The 16015-nt window shown below is 44.4% G+C and overlaps 1 protein-coding gene across 1 annotated transcript in view; it reads left to right on the top strand.

The window, feature by feature from the left end:
* The window catches only part of LOC132119246 (adhesion G protein-coupled receptor L2-like), a 113052-nt gene that overhangs the window by 22875 nt on the left and 74162 nt on the right, over positions 1 to 16015 (top strand). The window lies entirely within an intron of this gene.

The raw sequence follows: 16015 nt of genomic DNA, 5'->3' as shown, positions 1-16015 counted from the left end.
GAGTTTTCCCTCATCTCATCTCTGTCTGTTTACTCTCATGTCCTGTTCTAACTATAGGCCTAAACCCTACAACTGCTCATTATAAACAATATCCTCAAGTAAACACGCCTCATTACACTCTGTCCCTGCCGTAATATCTTTTTAATGCATTTTTATAATTGAATTAAATGGGTTACTGCCATAGCCATGGCTGGAAGTTTTCGCTTGTGCAGAAACTTTGAAAGATTGATTGCTTAAGGGTTTGTTCCCCGTTTCTCTCGAGTATATCCTAGAAACTTCAGATCTCATCTTTCTGATTTCATTTTGTGGGCTGAACACTGTCTATAAGTTCGGATTTAACTCATTTGTATTCTGTGCATCTTCTCAAACTGCATTTTCGGGTATTTTATGAAGCTGAAATGCAAAGCAGTGATGAAGTATTGTGGAGCCATTTTATTGATAGTATGTCTGCCATTGAATGCCATGAAATGTGGCATTGTGCTCTTATAGAAATAAATCAGGGCTGTATATGCTGAATGCTATATTAGTCTGAGCTTCTAATGCTTATTGTATAATCGTAACGCTATTACTGCTTCGCAAGAGTGAGTCATGTTATGATAAACTTTCAAAGCAAAAAAAAAAAAAACCAAGTCACAAAATTGTGGGATTGATGGGCTGAATATTTAATATATAATCTTCATAACGATTAGGGCTGTCACTAACAATTATTTTGGTAATCAAGTAATCGTTCGATTATGCTATCTCACCAAAAATTTGAATGTATTTTACGAGGTGGCTAGTTCGAACAAATTCGTACGACCTCAATCATACGATTTAGTACAATTTGTCTAGATCCCAGTGACAGGTAGGTTTAGGGGTGGGGTTAGGTGTAAGTCATTTGTACAAATTCATGCGAATTAAAATACGTACGATTTAGCACAAATCATATGAATTTGTACGAGTGCGTTCGCACTTATTCGTACGAATAAGCCACTTCATAAAATATGTATGAATTGCCATAAGATCAGGTTGATTATTCTGACGATTTATCGAGTAACTGTAGCTATAAAGTGTACCCACATACCAGATTGTAGATAAGTTCAAATTTGTAATATGTGTTGATCATGCATTTGCAACTGCATTTGAATTGCAAAGAATGCGTTTCTGGCCTCAGTAAGTAGAGTCTTTTTTCAGTGCTTTGGATTGCTTTCTATAAAACTCATGTTGACACACTCATGTACTGTAACACGGTGCAGGTTTATTGTCTGATAAATTAACATTATTATCTACCAGCAATTACAAGGTGTGTTTTTTTTTTTACACACTGTCACTGGATTATTTCATGATGGGCCTAAGTAGTTTTGAAAGAAATCTTTGCTTTATATGTCTGGCCAATTTTCTGGTAAGGATTGTGAGTAATATGAGCCGTTCTTTTTTTAATTATGGAAAGGACTGAATAATATCCGTTCGTGTCCTGCTGCCTTGGGCTCATTCAGAACGAATAGCAGGGAACCGTGGCCACGACCGGCGGCCACCCGCTTGTATTCATATAAAATGCTTCATCTCCATCTTAATTCAAATCAGAATAGCTTCTGTGGGACTTCCAGACAGCCAAATCACACATCTCAGAATTAACAGCATTCTTGGCGACTATAGCCTTTTGACAAAACATAATTAAAAGGTTGAACTTTTGCTTTACGGAGAGATAACTTTCACCTGCCTCGGTTATTAGGCAAATATATAACCCAGTTTTCCGTCAAGTGAATAGTTTCCTTTCTTAATGTTTTTTTGCTGTGGAACTCGATTGCAATTTTGACCTATGCTGTCTCCATTTCAGCTGCAGTTTTTAACTCAGAACTGGATATTTGGTCAATCTTTTTAGATATTTAAAGGTCATGTCTATTGATTTTCAGATTTGAAACATGATATGCATAAATACAGGACTGTAGGTCAGTGATTTGCATGTCTTCAAAGCATATGAAAATGTAAAATCCTGCCATTTGGGATGAAAACTCTGACCATTATATACTGTAGAGCTTAAGCCAAAACATATATATGTCATTACATCACCTATGTTTGATATACGTGTCATTTAACAGAATCATCTTAATATATAATTGTTACTGTTTTGAGGTTTTTGTTTTATAATGTTTAAAAATAAGCTGTTTTTTGAACGAGTGGTTAAATGTATTATGTATATTCTTTGAGGTTGAGTTTTTTGTAATATCATTAAATACAAAGGAACTGTGTTAGAGAATTACTCATACCATGATATATAATTTTGGTCATACCACCCACCACAACCCATTGTTACATTTAAATCATTCCCCAATGGTTAACACTCCTCTCTATGTAAGTATAACCTATAAATCATATTTTCCACCTCAAATGGGCCCCTTATTTGGACAGCTGCTGTCCCTTTTGCCTTCAAACTCTGACTGAAATGAGCTGTCTGTCTCTCCATCTGAAACAAGCCGTCTGTCTTTCTGTCAGAAATGAACTGTCTATCTCGTCTCTTTAAACACTTTGGTTGAATGTCTGGTGATTAACAGTAAAATATGTCACATGGACGTCTAAAATAGCAGCTCTCGCTCTCTCTCTCTCTCTCTCTATATATATATATATATATATGTGTGTGTGTGTGTGTGTGTGTGTGAACTTGTGTCAGTTCACAAATTTTTTTGTATCATGTTGTTTCATGATAAATGAATGTATAAAACCTTACCACTTTAGGTTGGGCTGGCTGTCTTTATTGTTTATTTCTATTCGTTTTTTTTATGGGGGTTCTGCTCATATCAAGGTTTGACGAGTCATTGTTTCTTACCTTTCTATCTCTCTCTCTTTCATCTTCTGTCCCTTTCTGCATGTCTCTGGGCTGTTGGTCTCTCTGAACTCACACACAGACAGAATTAGAGCGGATCTTTCTGGTTTCTTTGAATGATGGGGTTTTGCATTTGTCTCCTCATGTGTCAAGTGAGTATTTTAGGGGGAAAAAATATGTGACTTTTATTGTGATTTTATGTATATTCCAGGGAATATACATAATAGAACTTAATAGAAATGTTCTGATTATTTTTCATCAGTTTTGAGATCCATTATGCTAATGCTAACCCAGCTGAATGAAACAGTAATAATAATAATAATAAAACAATTACCAGTAAATAAACCAGCCTAATGAAATTTGCTGGTCTTTCTTGATTACCAAGTCTGACCAGTTGAGAAGTACCCGAAACCTTCTTCTTAATCATAAAAATAGACAAGCCTAACCAGCTCAGTCAGGCTTGCAGACCAACTTGGACTGGTGTCCTTTTTATTAATTTTTTTAGCAGGGAATGCTAATGTGCAAGATTCACCACAGATTTGTTTCATACTGAAGGGTCTGGTTAAATGACGTGGACCCTGCTGTGAAAATGCACCAGTCTCTTTAGAGACGGACGAGTGTGGACAAGCTTTCCACATGCCTCAGAATCCCATCTGTGCAGTTACACTTTGTAAGGAAACATTTAAACTAGCGCAACTGATTATCTTTGAGTGGATAGAGCCAATTCCCCTCAGCCTCAGCCCTGTGGCTTTTTGTTCGCACCGGCGTTCCGTCAATAACAATATATCTGAGTTCTCCCGCATTTAGCTTCTTTATTAACATCCTGGATCCAGATCTCGGATTCCATTCTTTTAGGTATTATACCTCAGACTACACAGCTCTCTATTTGTGTCTTTCTTATTCTTGTCTCCTGCTTTTTGTTTTTCCTCTTACCCAGGGGTTTTCTATCAGACTAAGGGATCAGACTTCCCATAATGCCAAGCGGCTGGGGGGGTCTATAAGCCCGCATTCGTCTTCACTGTCTTTCATCAGCCCTCCTCCTGATCTGTATGATAAGAAAAGAGAATAGCGGGGGCAGACCGCTCAGCAAGGTGTGTCTGTTGTCCGACGGCCCCCTGCAGCCGAGCTCTTTAAATCCTCATTAGTATTTAACCGGATAGAGACGCTGGTTTTAATGGATTAACAGCTGCCTCCTGATCAGTGGTTGTCATGCAAAAAAATCAAACAGGGCCAGTCACATGTTACTCGTTACTATGTTTCCTGCTCTTCCCACATGGTCTGGATGATACAACACGTTGTCTTATAGGTCTCTATTAGTAATATGTTTGTAGTGGCTTGCATAAAAAGAGCTTGCAGCATGATTTCAGGATAATAGACTTCCGGGTTTGGGTGATCCAACGAGAAATTGATTGAAACTCATTCACGTTGTCAATTAATTTGCATTGTTTTGCATTTAGCCCTAATCAGCTGCGTAAAGCAAAACTAAGGGTCCACAAATGTTGCAGTTTGGTCTGTTTTTGTTTTAGTAAAAATACGACAAAGGCCTTTAAAAAAAAAAAAACCCAGATCAGAAAACTAATTTCAAGCATTTAAGCAGATTTTTAGCCAAACAACACTGCTTTTTTATTAAAGTTTTATATTAAGTTTTTCTGGTAACCTTTAAAAGTGCTTCATGTGGTAACATCTTATTTGTCTAGTTTTATTCAAGTCAGAAATGTTTTCTAACTCACTTATCCAACATAACAAACTAGACTGGCGCAACAAAAGCAAATGTTAGAGGCAAATCCTTGATGTAAAAATTGCAATTACCACTTTTATTTTTTTCTTCAGTGAATATTAATGCAATTCAGTACAGTTGGTAGATCTAAACAGTTTCACTGTAGTTAGTGAGTTGCCTTTTGTTAGTGCTCGCTAACTACTTTTTCAGGAGATGCTTGACTGTAAGTTGAAGTCAAATTATTTGCAGCTTGGCAAGCTACAGTTTCTAAGTTGCTTCCTAAACACTGATGGCATTAGAAAGAAATGCCTGCTCTTTCAGGGACAGTTTCAGCTGAGAAGACAACTATGCATTGCTTAAATTGACAGTGATGAAGACCTTCTCTTATTACAGGCTCCTCAGTGTTTGCAGGTTTTCAGTGGATGTAGCCCACATGAGTCTGTGCATGTTGTGTCTGTGTCTCTGGCTCTGTCTTATCTTGTTTGGTGTCAAGCTGGTTGGTGAAATGATGGGTACAGCAGCAGGAGGTCACAGCAGACCCACTGAAATCAGACCGTACACCTTATCTTCTTGATAAAGCACATATCAAATCTAAACAGAATTGTGCTCTGGAATATTTACGATTCGGCTCTCTGGCATTCAGGAGGGCTGTCTGTACTGCGGTTGTTTAAGAGATCTTGAGGGGGGGATATCATGAGGAGATACAGGCCACCATCACAACCATCTTTGTTTCACTTCTCTTGTTTTTGTTTCGAGTCTGAAAGATTCGATCAGACTGATGGATGGAGTCGAGAGATGGGGTTGTGGAGACGTCCCGGTCTCGGATCTTTGAAAACAAAGATGAAAAATGCATCACTGTTATTCATCTTCTTTCTTCTGTTTTAATCCTGAATCTCTGATCATCATCACTGATCTAGATGACTAAAATCAAGATGGCGGTTGAGTGGTGATGCCGATTACACGGACTGCTGACTTTCCCACGTTAGCTTGTTTAGCTAATGGGTCTCGCTTTCACTTACTGTAACCAAAGTCATTTTAAGAATGACGTGGACAATTCACCCAAAAATTTAAACTCTGTCACTATTTGCTCATTTTTGAGTCAGTCTAAACTGGTGTGACATTATCTCCTCTGTTTAACACAAAATCAGATCATAATCAGATCACAGTTACGTTTTAAGGGAATACATGATTACATTTTATTTACAATGGCAGTAAAATATTTACAATTTGTTGATTCACCCCTATTCTTATACAAATGTATACCACTTATATACAGTTTTGGAAAGCCTGCTGTAATGTAATGTTAAATGCATTTCATGATGCTAATAAAGATATTAGTCAGACTACATTACCTAATATCTGATTCTGGACCACATAACCAGTCATAAGGGTACATTTTTTTTTAAATTGAGATTTATACATCATCTTAAAGCTGAATACATAAGCTTTCCATTGATGCATGGTTGGTCAGGATAGGACAATAATGAATATGAGGGTGCAAAAAAATCTAAATACTGAGAAAATCACCTTTAAAGTTACCCAAATTAAGTCTTTAGCAATGCAAGTACATAACAACCACCCGCTGTAGTCCGGCTGAAAGGATGAGTGTGTTTGAAAACGTGTCTTAGGCTGTCTGAAAAATATCAGAATGTAGTCAGTTAAAGTAAAATCGATAATAATTTTTTGCTATTGCTACAAATATACCCCAGCGACTTAAGACTGGTTTTGTGGTCCAGTGTCATATATGTGTAAACCAGATTATGGTTCTAACTACGATTGTCGTTGTGTAATTTGTAATCAGTAATGAACTACAATTTGTTAGTAATGTTAGATAATGGCCAGTACTGTTGTTATACTAGTTTGGAATGACATGAGTGTACAGTAAGTAAGATTTTATGTTTGGGTGAAGCATTCCTCAGCGTTCCTCGATTTCTTGCTATATAAATAATGACAGTTCCCATTTGTGTGGCCATCACAGCAGATGTTGCAGTCGTTCTTCAGACGAGAGTATATCAGTGATGTCATCTCAAAGATCGATGGCTGAAAATGTGCAGCAGATTCTGTTACTCACAAGGAGGTTTGCTCTCGCTAGTCCTACTAAATGAACTATATCCTGTTGTAGTTAAAAAAATGCTTTGTGGTAGACATCCGGGCAAAGAAACATTCCCAAGAACAAGATTAATATGAAGGTCGGAAAGCTGGTGTCATTGAGTTTTATTATGTGCCTTGAAATTGAGTCCTTTACAGAAGGTCGACACTGATATTTGAGACATTGTGCAAAATTAGTGCCTTTTGTGTTCCTTATCAACATATGTGTAAATAATAACTTAAAAAAGTGTTTTGAAAAATGGGGACATGGGTTATGTTCTCATAAGTCACCCTCTCCTTGTAATACCTGTCTCATACCCATGTCATTATACAGAGTTGTGCCCTGATATGTCACAAAAACAAGAGCACACACACACACACACGCACAAATAACCATCCTTTTAAAAATGAACTTGACAAGAACAAGTAAATGTCTCCTTTTTAATCACTTTAATAATATCAACCCTGTCAAGATTATTTATTTATTTATTTATATTTTTTAATTGGATTGTTGTTGTTTTTTTTACATTTCAGAATAGTTATATTTCTTATAAATATCTTGCAATAAATGACTTGACCTTGAGCACAGGCTAGTAATCGCTAAATGAACTGTAACTGTAAACCCTGTTACGTTACTGTTATATATATATATATATATATATATATATATATATATATATATATATATATATATATATATTTAATTCACTTTAAAATCATATTTTCAAAATGTAAAAGGCAGGCTTTCATTGACATTTTGTGTGTGTGTGTGTGTGTGTGCAATTATGTTTGAGTGTTCCCCATACACTCAAACAACTTAATCACTGAAGGAGAAAACGTACTCGGTTACTAAACGTAACCTCGGTTCTCTCTAGAAGAGCGAACGAGTACTGCGTCTTAGCTAAGACGCTACGGGAAAAGTCTCTTTTCACGAAATACTGAAGCAAAAAATTATCCTTAATTTTGTATTTTTGTAAAGCGCATTTGCAGCAGTACACAGCCATAGGCGAGACGGCTCGTTCGCTCATTGGCTTGTTCTGCGGCAACTGCACAGCCTATCGAGCGCGGGCTGATGCAACATCAGACCAATAAGGGCGCTTCGCGCCCTTCTTGCCACTTCCCGCCGAAACGGGTGTGGCCCAACCTATAAAAGGAGCTCGAAAAGGCTGACTCACCTGATTTATTTCATCGCCGAAGCGAACCAGAGTGAATCGTGCGCACGGCAGAGAACGCAGTACTCGTTCGCTCTTCTAGAGAGAACCGAGGTTACGTTTAGTAACCGAGTACGTTCTCTTACGAGAGCTCTCTCGTACTGCGTCTTAGCTAAGACGCTACGGGAACCCAATGTAAAACGCCGTGCGCGCAGGGATCACACACCAATAAACCTGAAGCAACGCCCAGGACTTACAGTGCACAGTCACCTGAGGGACTCACAGAGAGTCCAGGACAGAAAAGGGAAAAAGCCCTCCGTCCCATATCTAGCAGCATCCGTAGATGCGGCAATATGACGTCACACAGCCGAGGCAAGGCCTGACCAATGTGGCAATGCGGGTCTTACGCAATACTGCCCATATAACAGTCGGCAGCGCATAGCACTCGTGAACTCAGAATTCCCCTCAGGGCCCTGATTCGCCTATACCGACAGCAGCCTTGCTTGCAAGGCGGGAACCTCCAGGTTATAGAACCTGATAAATGTAGACGGCGAGGCCCAACCTGCCGCCATACATATATCCTGCAAGGAGATCCCAGTAGACCACGCCCACGACGAGGCGATGCCTCTTGTGGAGTGTGCTCTGACGCCCAACGGGCACTGAAGGCCCCTGGAAGCGTAAGCTAACGCTATGGCGTCAACTATCCATCTGGATAGAGTCTATCTCGAAACAGCCATTCCCTTGGAACGCCCACCGAACGAGACAAATAGCTGCTCCGTCTGCCGAAAGGCAGCAGAGCGAGACACATAAGCTCTTAAAACCCTGACAGGGCAAAGAAGACTCGAGTCTCCATCCTCCCCTGACACCGGCAGGGCAGACAGGGCAATAACCTGAGCCCGAAACGGTGTGTTGAGGGATTTCGGCACATAACCGTGCCTAGGTTTGAGTATGACCCTTGAGTCATTGGGCCCAAACTCCAAGCACGACTGGCTCACCGAGAGCGCGTGCAAATCACCCACACACTTCACAGAAGCGAGAGCCAACAAGAATACTGTCTTGAACGACAGATGCTGAAGGCTAATCGATTGGATAGGCTTGAAAGGGGGACCTTTCAAGGCCTCCAAAACCGCCGCGAGGTCCCACATAGGGACTGACGGAGGTCTGGGAGGATTCAGCCTCCTAGCTCCTCTGAGGAACCGGATGACTAAATCATTCCTTCCTATTGACTGACCGGACGCCGTTTCAGAAAACGCCGCGATGGCAGCCACATAAACTTTGAGCGTGGATGGGGCTCTGCCCTTATCCAACAGCTCCTGAAGGAAGGAGAGGACCTCCATCACCTCACAACTAAGGGGTGAATAACCTCGAGCTGTGCACCAGCTGGAGAACACCGACCACTTCGAGGCATACAGACGTCGTGTCGACGGAGCTCTAGCCTGAGTGATGGTATTTAGCACTCTCACTGCGAGATCAGCGGGTAACCATTGAGTGCCCATACATAGAGGGACCACAACTCCGGTTGAGGGTGCCAAATCGAGCCCCTGGCCTGCGAGAGGAGGTCTCTCCTCAATGGTACCGGCCACGGGGCGACATCTGCTAACTGCATCAAATCTGGGAACCATGGTTGGTTCTTCCAAAGAGGTGCTACAAGCAGTATTGAACATCTCGTTTCTCTCACCCGTTCTATCACCTGCTGAAGGAGGGAGACGGGAGGGAACGCATAAAGCGGGCAGCACGGCCATCTCCGTGACAGCGCGCTTTCGTTCTTGGAAAAGAACGCGGGGCAGTGAGCGTCTTCGTGGGACACAAAGAGGTCCACCTCCGCCATGCCAAATCTCTGCCACAACAGCCGGACTGTTTGCGGGTGTAGAGACCATTCGCCCGTAGGAACATTGCCTCTGGACAGCCTGTCTGGACCCAGATTCTGCAGTCCAGGCACATGCACTGCTCTCAGCGAGCACACGTTGCGCTGAGCCCAAATCAGGAGGCGTTCCGTCAGCCTGCACAGGTTTCGGGACCCGAGACCGACCTGGCGATTTATGTAGGACACCACGGACATGTTGTCCGAACGGACTATGACGTGGTGATCCTTGATATGGGGACAAAAGCGCGTCAGCGCGTTCTCCACTGCCAGCATTTCCAGGCAGTTGATATGATGGAGCTTTTCCCATTCTGACCATAGGCCAAAGGACGGTCTGCCTTTGAGCAGCGCTCCCCATCCCGAAGTGGAGGCGTCCGTCGACACCATTTTCACACTCGGGGAAGTCCCCAGGCTTACACCTGATCGGTACCAGCCGTTCGCTGTCCAAGGTGCTAGAGCCGCAACACAGCTCTGATCGACCTTGAAATGCAGCCGGCCAGACGCCCACGCTCTGCGCGGCACCCGAGCCTTCAGCCAGAACTGCAGGGGGCGCATGCGGAGCAGGCCCAGCCGCAGAACCGGAGATGCTGAGGCCATGAAACCCAGCATCTTTTGACAGTGTTTGAGCGACACAGTCGCGCCACAGCGGAAAGAACTCGCTGCACGCTGAATGCCCATCGCGCGCTGTGGTGACAGCCGCGCCGTCATGGAACACGAGTTCAGAACTATACCCAGAAACAGGATCGTCTGACTGGGGTTCAGCGAACTCTTCACCCAATTGACACTGAGGCCGAGCTTCTCGAGGTGATCGAGTAAAACGGCTCTGTGGTCCATGAGCTCCGCTCATGATCGGGCCAGAACCAGCCAGTCGTCCAAATAATTCAGCACTCGTGTGCCTCTGAGTCTAAGAGGAGCGAGCGCTGCATCCATGCACCTCGTAAACGTACGAGGAGCTACGGACAAGCCGAATGGCAGGACTGCAAACTGGTATGCCTGGCCCTCGAAGGCGAATCTCAAATATCGCCTGTGGTTTGACGCTATCTGTATTTGAAAATACGCGTCCTTCAGATCTATTGACATGAACCAGTCCCCTCTGCGAATCTGCGCGAGGAGCTTCCTGGTCGTGAGCATTTTGAAACTGCGTTTCATCAATGCCTGTTCAGCTGTCTTAGATCCAGTATGGGCCGGAGACCCCCGTCTCTCTTGGGCACCAGAAAGTATCTGCTGTACAGCCCCCCCTCGCTTTGAGACACAGGCTCTACAGCCCCTTTGCTCAACAGTTTTGATATTTCGGCCCGAAGTATGTGTGCTACTTCTGTTTTGACCGTAGTTTCGACGCGCGCTGAAAAGCAAGGTGGGCGTCGAGAAAACTGTAGCGTGTAGCCTCTCTTTATAATGCCTAGCACCCAATCCGAAACCCCTGGAAGCACTGACCATGCATTTGCATGAATGGCTAAGGGCTGGATGCGACACGCGCTCTGTTGACTGGGCAACGGCGGCGCTCGAGTGTGCTGCGCATCTGAGGCGGGAAGCGCGTTGATCACAGCGGGCAGATCGCTCTTCCTCGACCCCGTTCCGGCGCTTAACCGACTGGAGGGAGACTGAGCGGGTCCCGTGGGACTTGATATATCTGCGAGTAACCGTGGGCTGCATGTGTGCACTTTTACCACTTTAAACTCGCTGTCTGCCTGTGCAGAATGTACGTGCACGGGCCTCGTTTTTACAGAAGCCCCGCGCCGTATGTGACATAGTGTATGTGGGCACTGGGAAGTGGGCACGTTTACTATGCGGCGCGCTCGACCGATCTGTGTCGATCTTATGTGCGCTAGCCCTGTGTGCAGGGCTGTGCTTATATGTGGAGATGGGCACTGGGTAGTGGGCATCGTCACTGCATTTATAGCACCATCGGCCGTGGCCGGACGAGCATGCACGGGTTTCGTTTTTACAGAAACCCCATGACGCGTGTGACATAGTAATAGTGGGCACTGAGGGGTGGGCACGTTTACTATGCAGTGTGCGCGACCGACTTGAGTCGACATTATGGGCGCAGGCCCTGTGTGTAGGGCTGTGCTTACATGTGGAGATGGGCACTGAGGAGTGGGCATCGTCACTACATTTATAGCACCATCGGCCGTGGCCGGACGAACGTGCACGGGTTTCGTTTTTACAGAAACCACATGACGCGTGTGACATAGTGATTGTGGGCACTGAGGAGTGGGCACGTCTACTATGTAGTGCGCGTGATCGACTTGAGTCGCTTTTATAGGCGCGAGCCCTGTGTGAAGGGCTGTGCTTATATGCGGAGATGGGCACTGAGCAGTGGGCATCGTCACTACATTTATAGCACCATCGGCCGTGGCCGGGACACCAGAAATTACACCGTTTTCGGGAAATATCTGGGTAGCCGTGATAACGGTTTTCGTGTGCAGGCAAGCGGGCAACCGTACAGGCTTGCGCATTGCAAACAACGCTGAAACAGTCACAATCTCTGGAAACTGAAACAGCGGCGCGCTTAGGTGAGAGCCCGGCCGCAGCGGAACTCGTACACCGGCGCTTCGATGAAGCAGCCATCGTGTGTAGTGCCGACGCAGCGTCATGCAGCATGCATAGATGGCTTTCCCAGGATGGCTTCGGGGCTCCCGGCCTCACCGTAATCCTCTGCCGCGGTCCCCGCGGCGCGGGGCGACGGCCAGTAGAGCGAGAACGGGGGTCTCGAGCTGCGTTGCTGAAGCTGTTGTGATAACGGCTTTTGTGTGCAGGCAAGCGGGCAACTGTGCAGGCTTGCGCATTGCAGAAAACGCTGAGACAGTCACAATTCCTGGAACTGAAACAGCGGCGCGCTTGGGTGAGAGCTCGGCCACAGCGGAACTCGTACACCTGCGCTTCGATGAAGCAGCCATCGTTAGTAGCGCCGACGCAGCGTCACACAGGAGGCTTTAGATGGCAACACCGCTTTTGCCGCCGTCCAGCAGAGGGCGGACAAAGGTGCGTCGCTATCGCCTGTTCCACCGGCGGAAGTGAGTGGTAGTTCCTGTTTTTAGCATCATCAGTGTGGAGAATGCTAGTGAGACAGACGAACGAGTTCGTGCTGAATATGGAGCGTTCCAAGCCTTCGCCACCTCTTCGTGAAGCTCAGGAAGAAATGAGGCGGGCTTTGAGAAGTACGCTCATCCGAAAGGGAAATACCATCCAGCCGGGAACGAGAGGGGGGGGCGCTGGTGCAAACCACTCGCGGCCGAGACTCATCGCGGCCAACACGATCATTCGCCCCGGCTCCTTCTCGATGTCAGCTCGTCTGCTGGGCTTCTGAGCAGAAGGCGCGAGATCCTCGGAGCTCGCCCAGCCCTCACTGCCCGAAGCTAGCAGAGAGCGCGTGTCCTCTTCCCCCGACGCGGCCCTGAGATCGACTTCCTCGGACGACGCGCCGGCAAACAGCGGGCGCTGCCCACCGGGAAGCGATGCAGGGGGGGCCGGTGAAGCAGGGCGAACCGGCGAGCTCGGTTGAGCTGAAGACGGTTCCGGAATCCGCTGGAAGCGATGCTTTTACGGCGCCTCAGCGCAGCGGAGAATGCAGGCTCAGAGAAAAAGGCCAGGCGAGTCCTCAGAGTCACCATGGCAACAGCTCGCAGTGGGGGCATCCGCCGTCAGCGAGCGAGCGCTGCATGATCTTCACCCAGGCAGGAGACACAGATGACGTACCGGTCTCCCTCGCTGAGTGGGGCTCTGACGAGCCGCAGGAAGGCATCTTAAAAAAGACGCGAGCTCTTTTACGAGTGTGTGTCACAGGGCGAACACACAAACACATAAAGAACAGCTTGTATATAACAGGATTGAAAGGATATAGGCGCCGGATAGCGCAGCAGGAACGGCAATGGAAGGCGGCGATGCCAGCAGCTTCAGAATGGCTCGTCCTGCTGATGTGCTTTCTCAGACGGCGCTTGCTTCCTCCGTGATCCAGCGATGCGTGAGCTTCGCTGAAGAGATGAAAAATCAGGTGAGTCAGCCTTTTCGAGCTCCTTTTATAGGTTGGGCCACACCCGTTTCGGCGGGAAGTGGCAAGAAGGGCGCGAAGCGCCCTTATTGGTCTGATGTTGCATCAGCCCGCGCTCGATAGGCTGTGCAGTTGCCGCAGAACAAGCCAATGAGCGAACGAGCCGTCTCGCCTATGGCTGTGTACTGCTGCAAATGCGCTTTACAAAAATACAAAATTAAGGATAATTTTTTGCTTCAGTATTTCGTGAAAAGAGACTTTTCCCGTAGCGTCTTAGCTAAGACGCAGTACGAGAGAGCTCTCGTAAGAGAACTTAAGACTGTGGATTTCAACACAGATTTTTTTTTTTTATCAACATTCCAAAATGATTCTATGAGGTTCTGTTTTGCTTCGTTTAAATCCCAAAATCGGTCCTCAAATCCCACTGCAATGTTTGAAACAATGTCCTAGAAGAAACACCTTGAATCTGGTCTATGTCTGCATGATTTATACACTCTTTCCTAAAATAATAATAAGTATCGAATATGACATTTTAATGTGGAAAAACTCCCCAGTTTACATAGCATTCCACAATGGTGTATATATAATACTTTGGAAATAGCTCACACTCAGTCTTTTGTTCAGTCAGTTTTCTTTTTGCTGTAGTACCTCAAGCATTCAGGGCCATCTGCGCCTCGTCTCTGCAGTCTGAGTGACTGACTACATTCTGATATTTTTCAGACAGCCTAAGACACGTTTTCAAACACACTCATCCTTTCAGCCGGACTACAGCGGGTGGTTGTTATGTGCTGAAGTGTCTGGATGCCTGTGATTGTACTGAAAAGTAGTCCAAAAGTTCAGAGCCCCACATTAATACATTTAAAGTAATGTCGACTAAAGCCAAATCCCATGAACTTTGTAAAACAGAAACTACAGTGCTTTCTTGCTCCATTTAGTCTGCAAACATGAGATCTTAAAGAGTTTGAAGGCGATCCTATTCATACGGAGCCACGCACATGTCATGCAGGAAAAAATATAAGGCTAAATCGTGTGCACGATTTACTAATTCATTCCCTCACTGTACTAAAACATGCACACGATTACTATTGCATTCCCTCGATTTACTATTTCGTTCACTCGATTTATAAATTGTTCGCACGATTTACTAATTCGTTCCCTCGATTTGCTAAATAGTGTGCACGATTTAGCAAATCGAGGGAACGCAATAGTAATCGTGTGAACGTTTTAGTACAGTGAGGGAACAATTTATTTATTTTTTCTTGCATGTCATGTGCGGGGCTTCATATATTCATCAAACCAGAGGAATTATTTCAACTTTTATAGCTGGAGGGTTTTCATGGAGTTTCATTAAAGTATCAACTTTGTCTGAAATGTTTTTGAGAGCAAGTCCATTAATATTTCACTTTGAACAACTTATAAAACACTGAAAATGAGACTCTTCTCTGATGCGACAGTAACTCAGTACTTGTGTGGTGGGTTTCCTGCAGCAATAAGCATCAATTGTATCAAGAGAGCTGAAGAAATATTACATTTTAGACATGTGACAAACTGTTTGGGCAAATAACCTGACCACATGTAGAATGCAACATCTTTTAGGCAAGAAATCAATACAGCAACAAGCTATTGGTCAGAAAAGCAATACAGCACATACAGAGTTCACTTTTTATTTACTAAGCAGTTGACTTTTCTGGGAGACAGAGACTGTACACAATAAACCAAAAATTAGTTCAAAATCTAGAGTGCTGTCTGCCCTTTCCAAATTCTTCTCAACAATTTGATGGCATTGTGTATGGATGCCAGGCTGCTATAGGTAGTTTCTGTCCCAAACCAAAAGAGCCATTCCCAAATCTTTATAGGATTCCGGATCCTTTTTTAAAGCAAGTCGGTTGGATTATCCACTCAAAAGTTTGTTGTAAACCCAAAATTTTCATATAAATAATACTAATATTGATGCTTCACTTAACAAAAACACCAGATTATTTTTTTCATGTGTGTGGTTTTCAGAACTTTACTGCATTCTATTTTATATTTAAGGCATATAAGCCAGCATGGATGTGGGTACTCAGTTTTCCACTTGACTTTCAGTTATACTGGGACTAGTGAGGAGTAGTCTTTAATACAGTAGAGTGTGGATTGTAATCTTGTTTGATTGGATGAAATAGGTTTATTAGGATATCAGATTGTCATGGACCATTAGCAGCACGTTGCTCAAAAAATAGAATATTAGGCACTAATTTCTGTCAGCGTGAGCGATTTAAAAGGAGCAGATAGTTTCCAGGTGAAATTATCTCCCCGTATATCTTGCTAATGAATACCCACAGCTTGTGAACTTAAAACCATACAGCAGAAGTGTCATAAAGGCCTTTTTATTCCAGGTTGTCCTTGCATTTTTAGTGTCCCCTCGAGG

This window comes from Carassius carassius, chromosome 38 (genome assembly GCF_963082965.1).
Source record: "Carassius carassius chromosome 38, fCarCar2.1, whole genome shotgun sequence".
NCBI classification, from domain to species: domain Eukaryota; kingdom Metazoa; phylum Chordata; class Actinopteri; order Cypriniformes; family Cyprinidae; genus Carassius; species Carassius carassius.
Note: the sequence above shows the minus strand (reverse complement) of the source record. Positions and strands in the feature narration are given on the sequence as shown.